This window comes from Odontomachus brunneus, unplaced genomic scaffold (assembly GCF_010583005.1).
Source record: "Odontomachus brunneus isolate Ranch 3 - 2012 unplaced genomic scaffold, Obru_v1 Obru_scaffold_250, whole genome shotgun sequence".
Lineage (NCBI taxonomy): Eukaryota > Metazoa > Arthropoda > Insecta > Hymenoptera > Formicidae > Odontomachus > Odontomachus brunneus.
The window spans coordinates 47,592-54,347 of record NW_022639700.1 but is presented as its reverse complement, the minus strand read 5'-3'; the positions used below and the strand labels follow the sequence as shown (position 1 = coordinate 54,347).

The window sequence follows — 6,756 nt, the reverse complement described above, 5'->3', positions numbered from 1 at the left end:
GACACAAGTTGATACAGGAATCATTTTATCTTTGTTTTTCATTAAATATTGAACAAGGACAGAATGACTTCTGTGTCGATTTATATCGCTAATTGGAAAGCACCCAATATGTTTTATAATATTTATAGGAACATCATCTACATCTGTAAATATGTCTGAAAAACGTTTCGCAGAACAAGAAAATGAGGATCCAATGATAGCCAAGAAACTTTTAGAATTACCTACTAAATCAAAGTCGCAAGAAATAGCAAAATGGAAAGACGAAAATGCTGTTAAAGTTTTAATAAAACTGTGGCATGATCATGAACCATTGTTTAAAAGTGATATAATGAAGAATGCAGAAGTATGGCGTATGATTTCTGAGAGTCTGCAAAAAACAAACCCTAACTGGATCTTCAATACTGTACAGTGTGAAAATAAATTCAAAGACCTTAGAAGACATTACACAGCAATAAAGGACTACAACGCACAAACAGGTGTACAACCTAAAACATGTAAATTTTATGATGAAATGGAGGAAGTGCTCTGTATGAAACCAAGTGTTAAGCCAGTTGCTATTGCATCCAGTCTAAAAAGACGTTCTTTTGCTGTTGAAAACTGTTTAAGTCCAGGAAATGCTTCTACAGAAGTATGTAACAGCAGCGACGATATCGATAAAAATATGGCGGTAGATAAGAAAAATATTAAAAAGAAAACAAGAATGGAACGTCAACTGGAGATTTTGTCATCAGAAAAACGAGCAGAAGCACAGCAACGAGAAAAAGCGCGAGAGAAACGACATAAGGAAAATATGGAGAAAAAGGAAAGAGCCATTACACTTTATGAAAACTTTATGACCAAACTTCTTGATAAACTTTAAGGCCCATTCTACAATACCGTCGTATGTTACTGTTGGATGTCGAAACGCAAGCAATGAACCAATAAGAGAATTCGTTTTTGAAAAATAAATTCTTTTATCGGACCATCGTCTGCGTTCCGATAGTGACATACGATATATTGTAGAATAAGCTTAAATGTCCGATTTTTTATGCAAAAGAAAAGCACAAGTTATACAATTCGTATTTCAAGTTATACAATTCGTATTCGTATATTTTTGCTTCGAGTATTTCAAATTAATCATCAATTGTCATCAGAGTTTAGATAAAGTTTCTTTAATTCATAATTTCATATTCCGCAACTTGATTATTTTTTTTTCATACCTAGAAAAATAGCTTTGAGTTTATGTTTATCACCATCATTTGCATTCCAAAACATTCTTTCCGAGGAAAATTTTATTTTAATGATTATAGTACATCGAGTAAAATTTTTAGGATAAGTAAAGGATATTAAGGATATTTTAAGGATAAGTTATACCAAGATTAAAGTTAATCTACATTGGTAGAAATGGATGTAAGATGTGTGTGACTGTGTGAATCTAAAGTCCATGTCAGACTATGGATTAGGATTGAGATTGAATTGAAATTTTATTTTTTTATTTTTAAGTTTAATGAATTTTACTGTGATTCGTCAAATTTTAATCGATTTTCAATCTTAATCCATAGTCTGATATGGGTTTAATTATATTAGAGATAATAGTGCCTGAAAAATTCTGTGATGTTAAAGTTATATTACGTTTGTTGTACAAGTTGGTCGGACAATTGGCCATATAATTTTGATAGATTCCGAAATTTCTCTATTAAATGGCCAATCAATGTGTCCAATTATAAATGTTTTGTTAAAGTACTGAGATTCTGTTAAAGAACTGTACTATCACTATATTAATTCTATTTTCATAAAAATATCGTTTTTATTTGCATTAAGGTAATAATGCATAATGTTATTAAGGTATGTAAAATAAGTAATATTAATAAGATATATCATAAGATAACTGCATAATGTTATAATTACTTCAATAAAAATACATTTTTGTTACATTTAAATATAAATTGTATTTATTAACATATTAACATATACCCTAGTCATTTACAAGTGTAACTAAGTAATTACGCTTAGCTTCACCATTTGCATCATTTGCGATAACCTCATCAAAAATTTCATTATTATTAGGGACATCATCATACCCGTCAGCAATAAACTCATCAATAGCATCATCTATACTATCAAGACATATGTTATGAAGTACACAACATGCTATTATGGTAAAGGGAATTATATCATCTCTATTCATATCTAGGTATTTTAATCGTCTCCATCTGCCCTTTAGCAAAGCAAATGCTTGTTCGATTACTTGCCTCAATTTACACACAACCTGATTAAATTTTTGCTGTGCTTGTGTCAAATTTCCTAAATTACGGAAAGGCGGAATGCACCATGTCAAGACAGGGTAGGCTTTATCACCAATCATAAATTCCTCGTTAGGAAAATAGGCCTGTTGATTTCTTTGTACTTCATGCCACAAATCTGAGTTCTTGAAGACTCGCAGATCACCAACAGAGCCCGCAAAACCAGCAAAACAGTCTATAAAGCGAAGCTCTGAATCACAAACAGCTTGAAGAGTGATGCTAAACCGTTTCTTCCTGTTGATGTAGAATTGACAATCTTTCTACAAAGACAAAATATATTTTCAATTGATAAAAAAGTTATTTCTCTTTAACAGTATGATATAGGCTATTATTTTATAATACTTACTTTAGGACTTTTCACTTCAATGTCAGTACCATCAATTGCACCAATGACATTAGGCAAACCACCATTTGCTCTGAATTTCTCTTTTGCAGTCAGAAGCTTGTCACCTGTTGGCCAAATAATTACATCACCAGCAATGTTGTTGAGAGCTTCAATAACACGCATGAAACAATTACTTAGCGATGACTTGCCCATGCCAAAGCGGTCAGCTACAGATCTAGACAAAGAAATAATACTTCATAGTAGTTTCACAACACTGTAAAATTGAATGATTTACAACATAACATTGTCCTTACCTGTATGAATCTGGAGTAGCCAACAGCCACAAAACCGACAATAGTTGCTTTCTTACTGGTATCATGGGTCGATCTGTAAAAAATTTGTAATTAATAATTTTGGGTCCAAATACATCTCCAGACTTTCATAAACAGTCGGAGTTATCCGAAAATGCTCACGAAATGCTTTATTTGTCATATTGGGTATTGTATATAATATATAATCCTCAACTCGTGCAGGTGCCCTTCTGCTACCCCGCACTTTTAATTGCATTTCACAAATGTCTAATTCTTCACTTTCACTTTCGTCGCTGCTGTCTGATATCACATTTTCGAATAATTGCTGAGAAGCAATTATAGTTAATATCGAAATATCCTTTCGATCAGCCATTGTATTTCGCTCACTCCAACGGCTATCGACTAGTAGTGTGCACACAGTGTGTGTTTCCGAACGCAGCCTAGTATGTCACATTGAGCATTCTTCCATGGCTGTTCGAAAACTCCTCTCGATACCAACTCCACTAACCCCACCAAGCCCATCCACCACAGCCACTTTCCGTTGTGGACTTTCAGTGTTTTCGAACGCACCCCTGAGGCACCTCTGTATTATAAGTCTGTTACTTTAGACACTACACTACTTCTTCGATCGATATAAACATCTTATATTTTGTCTATATGTGTTGTAATTAACACAGTAATATAATTTTTGGATAATATGATATAATAAAATGATGTAATTTTAATAAAAAATAGTATTTTTCGTATTTTTATTGTTGATTTAATCCTCAAATAACGAAATAATGTCTACAAAATCCGACACAATCCATTTCGTTAAACTTTTATAGTAAAATGTTTTTATTCTTATTAGATGGTAAACTTAGTTCCTGCGGCTCACAGTTAGATGACGTTAGTTGAAGGTGTAATTTATTTTGACATCTGAAACTGGCTGCATTTTAGAGGTTAGACATTTGTCAATAAAATTCAGTGCGAAGAGATTCATTTAAGCGAGCAGTGCTATTTTTTCTTTTGATTAAATATGGAACGTGATAAGTTGTTTTTTCGACATGTGCTGCTTCATTACTTTGACTTGAAAAAAACTGCAGCTACAGCTAATAAATTGTTTTTCGAAGCTTATGGTAATTATGCTCCATCGGAAAGAACATGCCAAGTATGGTTTCAGCGATTTAAGAGTGGTGATTTTGATGTCAATGATAAAGAACGCTCAGGCCAACCGAAAAAGTTTGAAGACACCGATTTGCAGGCATTATTGGATGAAAACTCTACTCAAACGCTCCAAGAATTGTCTGCAGCATTAAATGTTACTCCGATGGCTTTTTCCAAACGTCTACATGCAATGGGAAAAAATCAAAAGGAGGGAAAATGGGTACCACACGAATTAACCGCAAATGCCATTGCGATCGCTTAAACATCTGTGGGGCCTCCGCCTCCGCGGGTTTCGCAATCTCGGCCGTGCGATGGACAGCTGTCGCCATCACGCGTCAACCGCCGCAAGCAGCGACTCCAGCCGCGCGAGTTGTTCGCGACTTCGCCGTGGCGCGACGTGAGGTAATAAATTATCGATCCGAGCATCGATTTCTCTCTCTCTCTCTGAATCCGCCTTTGTGTCGGTCTCGCGGTGCTCTCCGGTGCGAAAGATAGTCTATTGTGTCGAGCCGAGCCACGTCGTCTGTTCTTTGCTCTTTGTTCGCGACGTCGTCGTGCGCCTCCACGTCAGCACCCCGGCCATGCGGGTTCCCGGTGACGTGCGCTTCGTGCCGGGTCGCGTCCGTCGAGCACTCTGCCCTGGACGTGCGTGGTCCAGGTCGCAGTCGTCCCGGCTCAGATCGCCGAGTCACGGGCACGTGATTATCGCGTGCGTGGCGAGTGAGCAGTGATTCACTAGTGTTCCGCGCGGGCACCCTGCTCTCGCAGGAGCCCCAGCGTCGTGCGCTTGGCGCGGGTAGCGTCTGTCGAGCGCCCGCTCCCCCTGGACGTGCGTTGTCCAGGTCGCGGTCGAGCCGTCGCATTACACGTGCGTGCCACGTGTGCGGTACGCGAGCCGCCATTTTGTGAACGTTCCGTGCGGGCTCTCGGGACACGTGCGCGCCACGTGTGCGGTACACGAGCCGCCATTTTGAGTACCTTCCGTGCGGGCTCTTGCCGACCGACGTTTGTAGTGCGATTCCTCGCTGGCTTAGCCCGGACGAATTTTAGTGTTAGTGAGTGGTGTGCGCTCTGATCGCCCGACCGTCGTGCTGCGTCCAGCACTCCGCGCGAGCATACCAGCGTTTAGTTTATGTAATCTGCGCTAGCTAGAATAAGTATCGCGTGTGCGAGTGAGCGGTGGTCCGCCCGAGTCTCGTATCTTAGTCGGAGTGGTCCAGGTGCAAGCGCGCAACATTTTAATTATTATTGTTATTTGCAATTGTTTCTCTTGTGGGGAGTGAGAGGTTAGGTAATAAATCGTTGACATTACGCATTCGCTTCTCTGCCTTGTCAAGGCCGTGTGCCTGTTGCTCCTGTCTTCCTGAGTTACCTTGTCACGCGAAATTCCTTTTTTAAAATCACTAGCCTTGATTAATTATCAGCTGGGATTGAATGATCAGTTACAAACAATAGTCCGATCTCGCGCACCCGCGACTTTAACTGAAGCAATAGCCGGAGCAGTAGAGGAAGAAAAAATCAGGGGAACTCACGAAGTCTCTATACGAACGTATGAACCAAACAGGTATAGTCGAAATTCTTTCGCAAACTCTAGAAGTGTTCCCACAATACCATGCCAAAAATGCGGAAAATTGGGACATCAGGGGCGCAAATGCCGTAGTAGCCGATACGGAAACCAATTCGCTTTACCTAAACCCGAAGCGCCGACGCGTATAAACTCAACAAACAAGTATTGCACATATTGCAAAAGGAATGGGCACGACGACTGTCGGTATATACAAGGGAAGTTTACTGAGATACAGGACACAGCAAGTGACCGCCGTAAATACTCACGTACAGTGGCTATCACTGCACGAAATGATGATAAAGTACAGCTAACTCAAAAAAACAGAAGCATTAAAAGCAAACCCGAACAGGAAGAGGGGCAATAGAGAACAAGGTCGTGTTCGCGATTATCGCGTAAATCAAATCAGACGAAAATTGCATTGTCATGCCAGATTTGATTTAGTAATTTTGTCGATAAATGAGGCTAAACAGAAGAAGATACCATTCCTCGTGGACACAGGATCCGCCGTTAGCTTCGTAAAAATACGAACATTGAAAGATGATACGCCAATGATTGCGAAAAAACTAACGCTGACGGGTATCACAGGCCATAAAGCCTATACTACAGGAAAAGTAACAGCTACAGTCAGTTTAGGAAAACAGCAGCAAAAATTTGAACTATTCGTGGTACAGGACGATTTTCCTATCGAACACGAGGGGATCTTAGGGATAGATTTCCTCTGCGAATACCATGCTAAGTTCGACTATCAAACGAACACAATGACAATCTCGGGGCGAAGGATACCGCTCATACCATATCAAACATACAACCTCCCCGCGCGCAGCGAAGTAATAATACGTACCGCGGTGAGCACAAATCAGGTGGGAATAATCCCAGCCAAAGAAATTGCACAGGGAGTTTTCATTGGGAATTGCCTAGTGAAACCCGTTAAATTTACGAGTCCTGTGACAATAATCAATACTAACAATAATACTATTGAAATGATCACACCGTATGTGGTATTAGAAAACATTCCGGAGAACGACACAACGGAGACCAACTTAGTAATCACAGAACAAAACGACGAAATTCCCCTGACACGGATAGAAATATTGGATCAGCAACTACGACTAGAGCATCTGAACA

General features: G+C 39.4%; 1 pseudogene; it reads right to left on the bottom strand.

Annotated features, from left to right (window-relative positions):
- Positions 1-1,907: 1,907 nt before the first annotated feature.
- Positions 1,908-3,310, bottom strand: LOC116852708 (annotated as a pseudogene).
- Positions 3,311-6,756: the final 3,446 nt, after the last annotated feature.